The sequence below is a fragment of the Micromys minutus genome, assembly GCF_963924665.1.
Source record: "Micromys minutus genome assembly, chromosome: 11".
Taxonomy (NCBI): Eukaryota; Metazoa; Chordata; class Mammalia; order Rodentia; family Muridae; genus Micromys; species Micromys minutus.
In genome coordinates, this window is record NC_137980.1 from 1414598 (window position 1) to 1429662 (window position 15065).

The following is a 15065-nucleotide window of genomic DNA, read 5'->3' on the forward strand; positions in this document are numbered from 1 at the left end:
AGTGTGATCTCTTTTTTGTTTGTTTTTTTGTTTTTTTATTGCATATATCTTATTTATGCAATATTATATTCCAAATTTTATTCCGTTTCCTGAATTCCCTTCCATATCCCCAATTTCATCACCCCTCCCCCTGCTTCTATGAGGGTGTTCACCCACCCACTCACCCCCTCCATCCTCCCCACTCTGACATTCCCTGCACTGCAGAATCAAGCCTTGGCAGGACCAAGGGCTTTTCCACCCATTGGTGCCCCCTCTTTAATATTTTCTGAGTCTTTCAGGAAGGAGTGTGATCTTGGTATCCCACTCATTGCCAAGAACTCTGCTGACACCTATTCTCTGCACGTTGACTCATCCTGAGTCTCTGTATTGACTGTGATTCACTATACAAATTTGGTTCTCTGTTGTGAATCAAGGGCTGTGCTAATGTATGAGCATAGAGACACATATTTATAAAGCAGTTTGATAGTATGTCCGCTTGGCAAAACAGAAAGTTCACTCACAGGCCTATGGGTTCCTCACCTTCATATTCTCAGCCAGATTTACAACTCAAGGATTGAGTTGCCTCCTGTCCAGTGGGCTTTAAATCTATCCAGAAAGTTGATGGACACTATTTTACTCATGGTCATATCTGGCCAGACCAGGCATTATTGTAGTTTGCAGTGTACACAGCTGGGTCAAGCTGTTGATGATTGTTTTTCTTTCCCAATACTAGCATAGCACCTTTTGATAGTATGAAAGTTATCCAACAAAAAAGAAACATCTCGACTTCTTTATATCCTATGAATCAGTGCATGATGTATTCAGCAACAAGGTCTTACTAATAAGTTCTGATGGTCAACCAAGAACAGCAGCAATACGTTGCATTGTTTTGAAGTGATCTCCTTTGGAATAAACACCGTATGCAATAACTCTTAAAAATTATGAACTAATTTTTATTATACTATTTATTCTTTAAGAGTGTTACACATGAATGCAATTTGTTTCTCTTGTGTATCTGGGAACCTCTAACCAGCAACTTGAAAGCCCACATATGACACTGGGATTTTTATTTGACAACATACAACTTCATCATATAGCATATCACTAAGGTTAAGTGAAAAATTTCCAGGTGCAAAATGATCCAGAATGATATGTGTATGTATAATATATATGTATATTATATATGTGTATAATAATATATGTATATATATATATATATATATAACCTCAATGTGCATGTGCATGTGTACATACATAACACATACTTATAGAAAAAGGCTAGGAAGTAGCATAGCAGAATTGAAACTCTATAATGAAAATGTAGCACTTATACACAGTGGAATTCTATTTAGCTGTAAAGAAAAATAAAATTGGCAAGTAAATTTATAAAACTGTAAAATATTATACATTATACGTGTGAGGTCACTCAGACCCAGAAAGTCTCAGTAGGAAGTTTTCATTTAATGATTTCTTACTCAGATGTAGATACTAGTATTGAATTATTAGATGTGTGTCTTTATTAGGAGCAGCTGTAAATGATCAGATACCAGAAAGGGGCCATTTTGGGGAACATCTTAAGGGAAGCAGGGTAGTGGAAGTTGCACATATTTGACATATTTCTTACTAGCTTTTTTCTACAAACACACACACATACATATACGCATACTATAAGATATGTATACATATAATATGCATATATGCAATCAGGTTTGCATGTACAATATTCTGGCCTTTTGCCTGCAATCACATATTTTTAGAACTGTTACTTTAATGGTGGTTTTAAATATGTTCATTGATTAATATACTGTTTTTTAGCTACTTTTCTATTTTTCAGCATTTGAATTGTGGCCAATTTTTTGGTGGCAAGAAGAATGCTACAATAACAAACCATTTCACATGCTGCTTTCTAAGGAAATCATGGGCTTGTAAGGATATTTATACAGATTGCCATACTATCTGATAGAATTATATTTTTAAACAAAAGCTGTAAATATACAAGAGATGTACAAGTTTTATGTTCAAATTCATTAATTATCTAAGTAACATAGGGAACTATTTTTTATAGGGAAATAAATTTAACTGTATTAGTCACAGTGTTTAGTGAAAAATTGTGATAACCTCAATATTCAATAGTAGAGAATATTAAATGTATCACTTCAGTGTGACTTAATTCTGACAACTACTAATACTGTTTAATAATTGTAATATAAATATTTATGATATAAAAGATATAATTTCAATAGTAATATTGGAATATAAAATACCATATGCAGTTTATTGTATTTTATTAATGTATTAGTTAAGGTTTTACTGCTATGAACAGACACTATGACCAAGGCAAGTCTTAAAGTGATAATGTTTAATTGGGCTGGCTTACAGGTTTAGATGTTCAGTCCAGTATCAAAGCAAGAGTTTGGCAACATCCAGGCAAGCATGTTGCAGGAGGAGCTAAGAGTTCTACATCTTCATCTGAAGGCCTGCTAGGAGAAGACTGGCTTCTAGGCAGCTAAGATAAGGATCTTAAAGCCAATTCCCTTAGTGACACACCTACTCTAAGAAGGCCACACCTCCTATTAGTACCACCCCTGGGCCAAGAACATGCAAACCATCACATTCCACTTTTTGCCTACTATAAGCTTGTTCAAACGCATGAGTCTATGGGGGACAATACCTAGCCATAGAATAATGAAACAGATTAAGTCTAACTTCCTAAGTCCCCATAGTCTATAGCACTTTCAACAATATGAGTTTCTGCATCTGTTTCAGTTAGCTGCTAGGTAGAGCTTTTCAGTGGCCAGTCACCTTAGACTCCTGTTTGCAGGTATAACAGAGTATCATTAATAATGACAGAGATTGGTGATTTTTTAACATCATGGTTACTGTTTTCATCTCATCTTAAAATCCCATGGAGTACAAATGGCACAAGACTTTGCTGTTGCTGTCTTGAGGTGGATGGGCTGTAATTGCCTGATGTTTTGAAAACCCTCTTACAGATTCCACTGGACAAGAGACTTAGGGCTTAGGATCAGGAAATCTGTCTTGGCTTCTGACTCACAGCTTTCCCAGTTTGTTGCTTGCATTAGAGAGCAGTAACAGGGAATTCCTGTGCTGTGTTACTGGTCCGTAGAGACTGCAGAGGCCACACTCAGGGAGAGAACACCAACTTTACACTGGAAAAGTACTTTTCAAGTGAAATAAAACACATTTTAAGGAGGATTCAGTAAGTTCTTTTAAAAACTCAGCACCAAGGTGCCTATAATATTTGTGTTTTAAATTGTATATTCAACCTGTATGTAAATACGCAAATGCATATGTAACTTTATGAAAATGAACAAAAGGCACACATTTTTAGTGATCCCGCCCTTCTATTTTTGTTTCTTCATTCCCGAGCTCTCTCATTTTTGTTAATTATCTGCTCTTTCCCTTAGGAGGAGACCGTTCTACCCTCAGAATATGCCAGGCAGATTGAAACACCCCTTTCCCACTCACATGCCTGGGGGTGTCACGCTTCAAATGCTAGCCTGGAATGGAAACCCCATGGCAACAGATTCATTAGTGTGTCATTGTCTCATGTACTAATCATATCCTAGGGAAGTGGTACCTGCCTGTGTGTGAAGACTCAAGGACCTAAATGCCATTAAGTAACATGTTTTTATGAGAGTCACAGTTCACAGAAGGTGTTTATCAGCTATAGAAATTTCTGTTATAATTTTTAGAGTCTCTTATGTATACTCTCATACCATCTGCAAATAAAGATATGTTGATTCCTTCCTTTCCAATTTGTATCCCTTTGATCTCCTTTAGTTATGTTATTGCTCTAGCTAGAACTTTTACTATATTGATATATATGGAGAGAGTGGACAGCCCTGTTCCTGATTTTAGTGAAATCATTTCGAGTTTCTCTCTATTTCACTTAATGTTGCCTATTCACTTGTTCTGAATCACCTTTATTATGTTGAAGTATACAAAGATCCCTTATATCTTTGATGTCTCATGGCTTTTATCATTTAAGGGTGTTGGATTTTTTCAAATGTTTTAAAATGAGATGATCATGTTTTTCTTTCAGTTTGTTTATATGGTGGATTACATTGATAGATTTTCATATTTAGAACCCTTCTTGCATCTCTGGGATGAAGCCTACTTGATCATGGTGGATGATCTTTTTGATGTGTTTTTGGATTTATTTTGTGAGTATTTTATTGAGTATTTTTGCATCAATGTTGATGGGGAAAATTGGTCTGAAATTCTTTTTCTTTGTTGAGTCTTTGTGTGGTTTGGATATCAGGATAACTGTAGCCTTATAAAATGAATTTGATAATGTTCCTTCTGTTTCTTTTCTGTAGAATAATTTGAGGAGTATTTTTATTAGCTCTTCTTTCGAAATTTGGTAGAATTCAGCATTAAAACCATCTGATGCTGGGTCAGATTAGGAGATTTTTAATGACTTCTTCTATTTCACAGAGGGTTGCTTAACTGATCTTAATTAAACATTTGCAAGTGCTATCTACAAAGAATCTTCTTTATTTCTTTTAAATTTCATTTAGATGTTTGGTGAAGTATTGGTTTTTAAAGCATGTCCTTACGGTTCTCTCAGTGTCCTCAGTGTCTGCTGTTATGTCCCCCTTTTTGTTTCTCATTTTGTTAATTTGGATATTCTTGCTCTCTGCTTTCTAGTTAATTTGCATAAGATTCTGCTGATCTTATTGCTTTTCTCAAAGAACCAACTCTTTGTTTCATTGATTCTTTATATTGCTCTTTTCTTTATATTGATTCTTCTTGGATGTGATTTCTTCAGTTTGTTCTAGAGTTTTTAGGTGTGCTGTTGAGTTGCTAGTTGAGAGCTCTTCAAATTTTTATATAGGAACTTAGTGCTATGAATTTTTCTCTTATCATTGCTTTTAATGTGTCCATAAGTTTGGGGTTGTTGTGCATTCATTGATCATTGAGTTCTAGGAAGTCCAATTTCTTTCTTTCTGCTTTGACCCAGTGAGTAGAGAGTTGTTCAGTCTATGAGTTAGTAGGCTTTCTGTTGTTTTTGGTATTGAAATCCATCTTTAATCTATGGCCATCTGGTGAGTTTATAAGACAATATTTTTATTGACTTAAACTCTGAACACTTTTTTTCTTTTTTAGTGACAGCATTGTTATTCATCATCCCAGTATTCATTCAACCTAAGGACATGTAACTTGGATGATTTATGTTCCTGGCCCATTAGCACAGGAAACAGTAGCTTTGCAGGTCATAGGCTATGACACTCAAGAAAATGTCATGACAGATGCTTACATTATGCCTTCATTCTGCCACAGAAGTAGTTCTTTGCTCTTTCAGAAGCCTTTTCAAGGTGTTATCAAAAGACACAAAAGGAGGTAGTTCTTGATTAAGTGTCATGGTTATATGCTCAGTCTCTCATTCATTGTTTATTCCTCCCTCTCCCTTTGTCCCCCTCTCTTTCTTTCAATATTTTATTAAATGTAGATCAGGCAGAGGGATTGCTACAAGTTAATAAAAGAGAGTTAATTCTGATCTAATCAATTCTTTAATAGTCTCTAGGAAGATTTGGTCAGAACATAATTGGGCCTTTTATTCAGGTTACTTTAATCAAGGCAACCAACAAACTACACTTCCAGCAATGGTTAGACATTGCATATCATGTCAAAATAGTCTTAGTTAGAAAAAGTGAAATGTGAACTGCAAAATTAGCAATGCAGACAACTGCATTCTTTTCACCAACACAACATTTGGCCTTATGATTAACTGTTCTTGAAGCTGTATGCGTTTAGTAAGACCTTGCCCTCCAATGCATGGTAAAGGCAGCAATGCATCAGACCATGTGTGATCTTTATGTGATGAAACTAAGTAGCTGAGAATTTATGGTAATTCTGGCCCTTATTTATTCAGTCAAAGCAAAGAAGCTGTGAAATCCAGAAGCTATAAAAAGTGTTCAAAAGAGAATTGATCTGAAGATTGCAAGGGTGCTTGTTTGTGAGCATCTAGGTGTGTGATCAGCCCAGGGGGAAAAACTGTACTAGCCAACATTGTCCATCACTTCCTCTGGAACATTTACTTCCTAATTTCTTCTTTCTACTTATAGCTAAAAGTCTATTTTTGAGATTTATTAGATAAATGGGGAAATAGTATTCACTTTTGGAAAGAGTTAACAGCAGTTTGACTGTTCTGTATGAAGAATAACCTGCATGTTTTGAATGAGTGAGCTTACCAACTGTATAGGAAGTATTTTATTTACATTCTTGTTGTTACGATAAAATATATCAACAAAGCAACTTAATGGATAAAAAGCTTATTTTGGCTTATAGTTTCAGAGGGATATGGTGCATCATAGTGGGACGCATGGCAACACTTGAGGAAGGCATGTGGAACAAGCAGGAGCTGTCTTGAATTTCAAGGTCTGTTTAACTCTCAGCCACTCACTTTTCTCAGTAAGGCTTTCTCTTGTCAAAGTTCCACAATATTTATCAGTAGTGCTACTTGCTGGAGATCAAGTGTTCAAACACATGTGCCTATGAAGGGTAGTTCATACTCAAACAAAACCAACAAGCAAAATTACGAAGAACAGCCAGAAAGTATTGTATAGGTAGAAAGACAGTTGCACAATGAACCATCATCAAGTCAAATAATTAGAGTGTCTTGGAGGAATGCCCAGGGAGGCTCTGGTGATTTTGCCAAACTGAAGTTTCTTATGGAGAGATTTCCGGGCACAGGTGAGCTTTCGTCTCCTATTCCCATCCAGGCATTGAATTTTAAAGTTTATGTTTGCTCACTGCTTCAGAGATTCAAACCTATTATCAACGGTCTCTGTTGCTCTAGATTTGTCTTGAGGTTGTAGATTATGACACAGATATATACTGGAACACTCCTTTTATCCTGTGGCGATCAGGATACAAGAAGAGAAAGAAAAGGGATAAAGAAAGTAGGCAGATGGGCATGTTCCCAATGACCTGGATTCCTCGTACTAGATCCCACTTCCTAAAGATTATATCATGAAGTAGAAATTTCTGGTTGTGTCACATGATGCAGAATCATGTGGTGTTTTTCTGAAGTAGGCACTGTGAGAAGGCACATGATATTTGGAGAGAGCGTATAAGTAGGACTCAATAGATAGTAAAAGTTCACTTGCATCAGTCTTCACTGATCTTCTTTTTATTAAGAGAGGTATGGTAGGGATCTGTTGGCAATCAGGCTGGTTCTAGTCACTCTGCTGGCTCCTGCCATTCTGTGAATGCCTGGTGGTTTCTTCTGGTACCATGGCTGGTTCATGTTTTGTGACACTTTTGAACTAGATCTTGACACAACTGAACTGGACTGCTGGTAACCTGAGATTAGAATTGCCCCCAAAGAGCTACAGGGCTACATCCCCTTGTCCACTCTGCCATTTTTTTCTCCCCTATTTTTGGATGGGGGACTAGTAAGAGGGGGAGTCAAAGCATTTGAGAAGCCTTATTAAAGTAGGTTTTTAAAAATCTAAGCCTATAGGTAGTATCCAACATGACGGAGGCATAATCATAGTTTTGCTTTTAATGTGGTAAAAGAAAAGGCAGGTTATGAAGGGCTTAGCAATGTTCTTTAAGGATCTTGACAAAATAGTAGCTGCAGTTACTGGGTGGCCTCCTACCTTGTTTCTAGAGGGTGTTTTCTGGTTTTTCTTCATGGTCTTCATGTATACTATTTTGAAAAAGATTCAAGGGAAAGCTAACAATTCTCTTATGCTAGAGAAAATTGCAGAGTTGGATTGGCACATAGAGAATTTGCAGATAGAAGAAGTGCTTGGGAAGCAAAAGGAACCAGTGGGAGGAGAACAACAGGGGGTCAGGCTTGGTGTCTGAGACTGGAAACATATCACATGATAAAAAAAAGGGATGCAAAATAGGCCAGAAGGTAAACTTCTGCCTCACCCTGCTCCACACACTTTCACTGCCAGGTGCCCAGAGAATGACCATAAAACTAGGGGCTGGGAAGCACAGGAGATGGTACCAGTACAACAGGATAGTGTTCAGCCAACTGCACCAAGAAGATTTACTTGGGGCTACACAGGTACCTTCAGTCTTCCCAGGCTTTGTGCAGCATATGTTTGTAATGATGATGGTCCTACTGTCTTCCAAAATAAATGCTAGATTTAAAACATTTTAATAAGGTTATTATATTATATGGTGTACACTCTCCACTTGTTAAGGAAATGTTAAATACTTGGGCTATGCAGAATAGGGTTTCCCCCAAGATTGGAAGAGATTGGTGTCAGCTGTTCTAGAAACTGGACAACAATTACAATAGCTGTCATGGTGGAGGCACAAAGCCACAAAAATAGAACAACATAATATAGTAAGGGGGATAAATGTTACTAAAGACCAACTGCTTGGTGAAGCTGATTGACATGAACAAATCCTATCTGGTGATGGCATAATGGAAAAAATGTCATGTTGTGGCTTTAAGAACCTGGGATATGATTGAGAAGCCAGAGGGAAAAATCTACCTCATTTATAAAGGTAATATAGGGACCTGCAGAAACATTCACTGATTTCTTACAGAGGTGGGGTTTAGTGGTAAGTAGAGCTATAATAGACCCTAAAGGACAGTACTTAATAGAAATATTGACCTTTGAAAATGTAAATACTGAATGTAAGAGAGAAATCAGACCATTGTAAGCACGAGGAGCCCCAACAGAGGAATGGATAAGGGTAACAACCAGTATTGATTTCAGAAGCATTATACTAATATAGGGAAAGCTATAGCCACAAGTCTTAGAAATCAAAATGCCTGATGCTTTAATTGTGGTGAATATGGCCATTTCCAAAGGAAAATATAATATTTGTAAAAGAATAAGGAGGTTCTGGCTGCTATGAATCACAAAGATTTCCAGGGTATTGTAGCTGCTGTATGGTCCTTCACCCTCAGGAACAGTGGGAATAATCTTGGAAAGAAGTGGGTTAACTTCTCAAGAATTTATTGTGGATCTTGATATAGTAGATGGGGATTTCAAGGATGAATTAGAATTCGGGCATATGTGAGAAAGGAGATGCAAATTGATGCAGGAAATAGAATTGCTCAACTGTTGTTGTTTTCTTACATTAATGACAAGGCTGCTCCATGAGTAATGACAGGTGCTTTTGGGATTAATGAAAAATGTATGTTTTGGCAAACAATTGCTAATGATCAGAGACCCAAATTATTGGAGAAAAAAATGGGGTTGACATAGAAGATTTGGTAGATAGAGGAGCTGATGTTAATATACTTTTCCAAAGTCATGGAATCCGGATTAGCCACTTCTGAAGGCTTAAACACAGTTTATAGGAATCGGTAAATTATGAGAAATAAGATAAAGTGTTCAATGGATTAACTGTGTGGGACCAGAAGGGCAATCAGGGAAGTTGAAACTTTATATGACTGACATACCCAGAAATTTATGAAGGGATCTTTTACAACAATGGGGTACACAAATTAATATTTCTGCAATTCCAGGGACATCAAATGAGGAAATTAAGTGTGATATGGTAGATGCTCCTGGAGAAGGTATTGATACAGGTAATTCAGAAACATTACAAGCTGTGCCCATGATCAAAAAACATCACAGGAATCAATTTTCCAAATTTATGAAAGGTGTCACAACTGACATACCAACAGCCTTGCCCCTGAAATGGTTACCAAACAGACCTGTATAGCAAGAACAGTGGCCTATAACAAAAGAGAAACTGCATGTGTTTGGACAACTGGTGAAAGAACAGCTGAAGGCTCAATATATAGAAGAGTCTACCAGTCCATGGAATTTCCCAGTGTTGTTGTAAAAATGAAATCAGAAAAGTAGAGGATGATAATGGATTTAATAGCAGTTAACAAAGTAATTCCAATAATGGGTCCTTTACAGCCTGAATGCCATTTACCATCTTTGTTACTGAGATCATAGTCTATAATAATAATTGATTTAAAAGATTGCTTTTTCACAATACTCTTGCATGGATAGGGAAAGGTTTGCTTTCTCACACTTACTTTCTCTTACTTACTTTGAATGGTAGTCTTTCACTAAAATACCACTGGAAGGTGCTTCCACAGGGAGTATTAAGTAGTTCACTTTTATGTCAGTATTTTGTGCAACGACTACTAGAACTAATTCATAAGCAGTTCCTTCAATATATCACTTTCAATATATGGATCACATTTCATTGGCTGATTCTGACAAAGACTTTTTAGAGCATGTTTAAGGTAACACAAAGAATTCTGCCATGCTGGGTGTTACAGATTGCCCTAGGGGGAAAAATACAAAGAGGAGGTTTACTTAGTTATTTGGGTGATAAAATCTATCAACAAAAAATTTGACCACAAAAGGTGTAGGTCAATAGGGACTAATTTCAGACAGTTAAAAGTTTTTAAAAAATAATAAAAGATAATAACTGGCTGAGGCCTATAATTGGATTAGATATATATAAGTTGACTAATCTATTTCAAACATTTTAAGGAAACTCAAACTGAAACAGTCCAAGATGACTAACAGCTGAAGCAAAAAAGTCTTAGCTCTTGTAGAACAAAGACTGCAAGATGAATATATAGATCAAATTGATCCAAAATTTGACTGTATTTTGGTCATTTTGTCTTCAACTCATCTTCCTACTGAGATCATTTTGCAAAGGGAAGATAGTATCATGGAATGGATTTTTTTAGTTCACAAACAAAGTAAAAAATTGACACATACAGAAATGATTATATTATTCTGAATTTCTTAACATAATTACTGATTGTTTATATGCAGAAAGCATTGCTTTGTATATAGAGACTACTGAATTTGTATGTGATAACTGGGAATTAACCTTGGTATTTATATAATTGCAATAAGTAAAAACCATCCATGTTTTATTACTCATATTAGATCTGATACAGGCTTGCCATATCTATTAGCTCCAGGAACTGATTAAATTTATCAGTTACTAATAGGAAATGTGTTAGAAGCCCCAAATTTTTATAAGAAACATCATATTAATGGGTAAGGTTTAAGGAAAAATTTTATATTACTTGACAACAAGCCAAAGAAATAATAAAAAGAAATCTAACATGTTCTCTATATAACCAAATTCCATTACCTAGTGGTTGCAACCTTAGGGGTACCAAAATAAATGATATCTGGCAGAGATATATGTATCTCATACTATTGACATGTACTCAGGGTTCCAATAAGCAACTTCTTTAAGTTCTGAAAAGGCTAATTGTGTAATTACACAGTTAATGGAAATAATGGCAATTATGGGGATTCCTGTACAAATTAAAACTGACAATGGTCCTGCATATGTATTCAATAACATGAAGCAATTCTTTGTATATTACAATATAAAGCATGTTACTGCTATACCACATAATCTCATAAGAAAATCAGTTATAGAAAGAGCCAAAAATACATTAAAAGAGATGCTTATTAAACAAAAATAGAGTAACCCCTCCCCCACCCAGGGACAAACTAAATAATGCTTTGTTAACGCTAAGTTTTCTTAATGTTGGTGAAAAAGGAACCACAGCAACTGAAAGACACTGGTTTATTGAAAACAACTGAGGAACGAAGCCAACCAATGTACTCTAAGGATGTGTTGACATTAGCATGGAAACAGACAATGGTTTTAAGATGGGGAAGTGGTTATGTTTATGTATCTACAGAGAATGAGATAATATGGTCATCAACAAAACTTATAAAGATTAGATCTGACTAGGAAAAACCTCTTATCTGAGACATGAATTTCTTCATAAAGCAAATAAGCCTGGGTGATACACTTTCATATCCTGCTCAGCTACTAATTTTTTCAAAAATGCATGCACATCAACTTCAAAAGTGTTAGCCCAAATGATCAGTCACACAGAGACTGGACAACACATAGACTCGACAGACAGCAGAGTGATTTTATAAACACAGAGACAAGATCAAGATAGAAACTGGGCAGTAAATGCTATAGCTAGATTTGTTTTGTTTTGCTTTCTTTCTTTCAAATTAACTATCTCCCTCCCTCCTTCCCACTCCTCTTAGGCTCCAAACAAGAATTCTTCATGCCAACTCATCAGGTTGCAATTATAAGAAGTCTGTCATCCTGATCCTTTAAATTGGGATGGATGGTTTTGGTTGTGTTTTGGTTATCATTATCTAGGGTAGTAGGTTTAAATTATTGTATATTGATAGAAATTTAAGGCTGTTTTGTTTGAATTATTGTATTTTATTATATATATGTATATTAATATTATACAATATTAATTATATTGTATAATAGAAATATAAGGTTGTTTTGTTAGACTGTATTGTATATATGCTGTTTATTTATAGTATGATGTAAAGTTCTAGTTTTATGGTTTTTATAATTATTTTTATTGTCTGTAGATTGTTAATCTTAGGGAATAAGACAACTTTTAAACAAAAAGGAGGTATGACATGGAAATTTCATGTGATGCAGGCCATGTGGTGTTTTGCTGAAGCAAGACCCATGAGAGAACACATGATGTTTGGAGAGAGAATAAGTAGGACTCAACAGACAGTAATGGGGGAAATTTCATAGCTAGCTGTGTAACGATTTATTGATCTTCCATCTTTGCTGATCTTCACTTTATTGTGATGGGCACAGCAGAGAACTCCTGGTGTGACAGCTGGTTCTGTTGCTCTCACCGACTCATGGTGATTCCATGGAGGCCTGGCTTTTTCTGCTGGATCATGCTGCTGTTGCTGACTCATGTTTGGTGACAGCTTTTGAAGTAGATTGTTGGTATCGTGACACTACTGAACTGAACTGCGGTTATCCTGACAAGCAGAGATTGGAATTGCCCCAAAGAATTACTTCTAAACCGATTGACATCCCCTTGTCTATATACTATCTTTTCTCCCCTACCTATGGATGGTGGGCTTAAAGTGGAGTTGTGTTTGAGAATCCTTATTAAAATAGAATTTGAAAATTTTAAATCTATTAATTCTTTTTCATGAAAAGCCACCGATCTTGTCATTTTTACATCCCCATCTCCAAGCAGTGTTGGGATCTGAGCCTATTTCAATTTTTCCCTCTGGCAACTCTTCATAATGCTGAAAATTCTCCTTCTTGCTTACTGAAGAATTGTGACTTGTATTTTTGGATCCTTGCCCTTGCAGCACATCTGTTTTCTTGTGTAGGTCTTAGAAATTTTTCTAAAAATGTGAAAAAATTGATGGAGAGTAGTTGACATGTGTACATTCTGCTTTCTCTAGTCTGTAAATGCCTTTTGATAGAGCACATATATCTCTGCATAAGTGGGAAAGAATGGGCTCAGAAAGTTGTGAGCTGCACAGTTCCAGAATAATCTATACAGACCAAGAAGATTCACAAGCAGGTACATAATGGAAAGCCAGGTCTTATGGCTGTGAGCCGAACCTTATAAATTATCTAACTGGGATGACTCTATTCAGATTTTTGAAAATAGAGACTCTGGCTCACTCTCTGAATCACAATGAGAGGCTAATAAGGCATGATGAAGGACCTGCTAAGCCAAATGGTATATTTTGTAAGCAACACTCAATAGACATAGGGGATATATGGGAAGCCTTAGAGAGCAACAGAGAACAATAACCAGGTGGTTATTATAGATTCTGTTGAGAAAGGAACTTCCAAGCAGGAAATGTGTGAAAGAAAGTTTTATTATTGAAGATTTTAACTCTGCCCTTACTTACAAATGATATGGCCAAAGACAGTTTAATAAAGAACAAGGTTACCAGTCTTACTTTGCTTAGGACTTTCTAGTTCTTGCACCAATGGCTCAGAAAACCCATCAGTGGAACCCTCATCCTGAGGAATCTCATGTGGCATTGGTCACTAAAGACCTTAAGGAAAGTACGCTTATAAATACATATTTTTGACCATTGGCCCTTCAAAAAAAGTCAAGACAAACATAACTTCCATAGTAGGTTTAAGTTTCTCCCAGTTTCAGAGTGATTCAAAAAAAGAAAGAGTAGATTTTTTTTACTGAGGTTTCAGGTCATTTTTCCAATATTTCTCCATGGTAAATAATGTGTCAGGAGACCAACAGCCCTGAGGTCAGAGACAGAGATACAGGGATCAAGACTAGGCTTTTCAGTGGTGGAAGTAAAACTGAATTTCTAGAGGTGGTTTCTTTTAATCCTCTCCTCCTCCACCACAGCAAGAATAAATAAAATTGCAAATCATTATACAATTAATAAAAATATCTGATGAATCTTCTTCTGATTTTAAGTCACACTACATGTATAGGTTTATGTTAAGGTGATACATAATTGGTCAGTAGAGAGGTAGGCATGGAAAGGTCTAGGAAAGTGAAAGAGTGGAAGGCAATAGGTAGAGATTGATAGAGGAGGAGATGGAAGCAGATGTGTGTTTCTCATGACACATCTCTAGCTTGATGAGGTTGTCATGATTATTTCTAAGGGTTCCTATGAATATAATTTATCTCTTATAGATGGGCAGTTTATATCTTTGTCCATTGGTTGTAAGCTTATTGTATAAAGGGTTTGTGGATTGAGAATTTAACATATAAACCTGTTTGATAAGTTGGTGGATGTGGAACCATTTGATCTTTTTTGAAATTATACACACTCAGGTAATGTACTGAGAACGTTGTATTTGTGTGTGTGTGTGTGTGTGTGTGTGTGTGTGTGTGTGTGTGTGTGTAAAAACAACTAAAGAAACAGAGGTCATGAATTTAAAGAAAAATGCAACTGCACACGAAGGTTGTAAGGAGCAAAACGGAAGTGGGGAAATGATACAGTTTTATAAAAATAATAATGATAATGATAAGCATGTTGGAAAAACAAAAACCCTAGTGGCACCCAGCCAACTCAGCTGCCGAAAAGGCAGCTATGAAAAAGGTTTTGTCACTTCCCTTACTGTCAGTCACTGCCTCTGGAAGAGGGCTTCTGTGTTCCTTTTGGTTCTTTTCTCTTTTGGAAGTGGTTTGAGTAGTGTACAGTCTCATCTCACTGCTTAGTTTAGTTGTTTGCTATCCCTCCTGTGTGGGAATTGACTTGGCTTCATCTCTGTCTCTCCAGCTCATCAGAAAATACCTGGTAAAGAACTGATGTTGAAAATAGGTCATGGATATTCACAGATAGGATTTT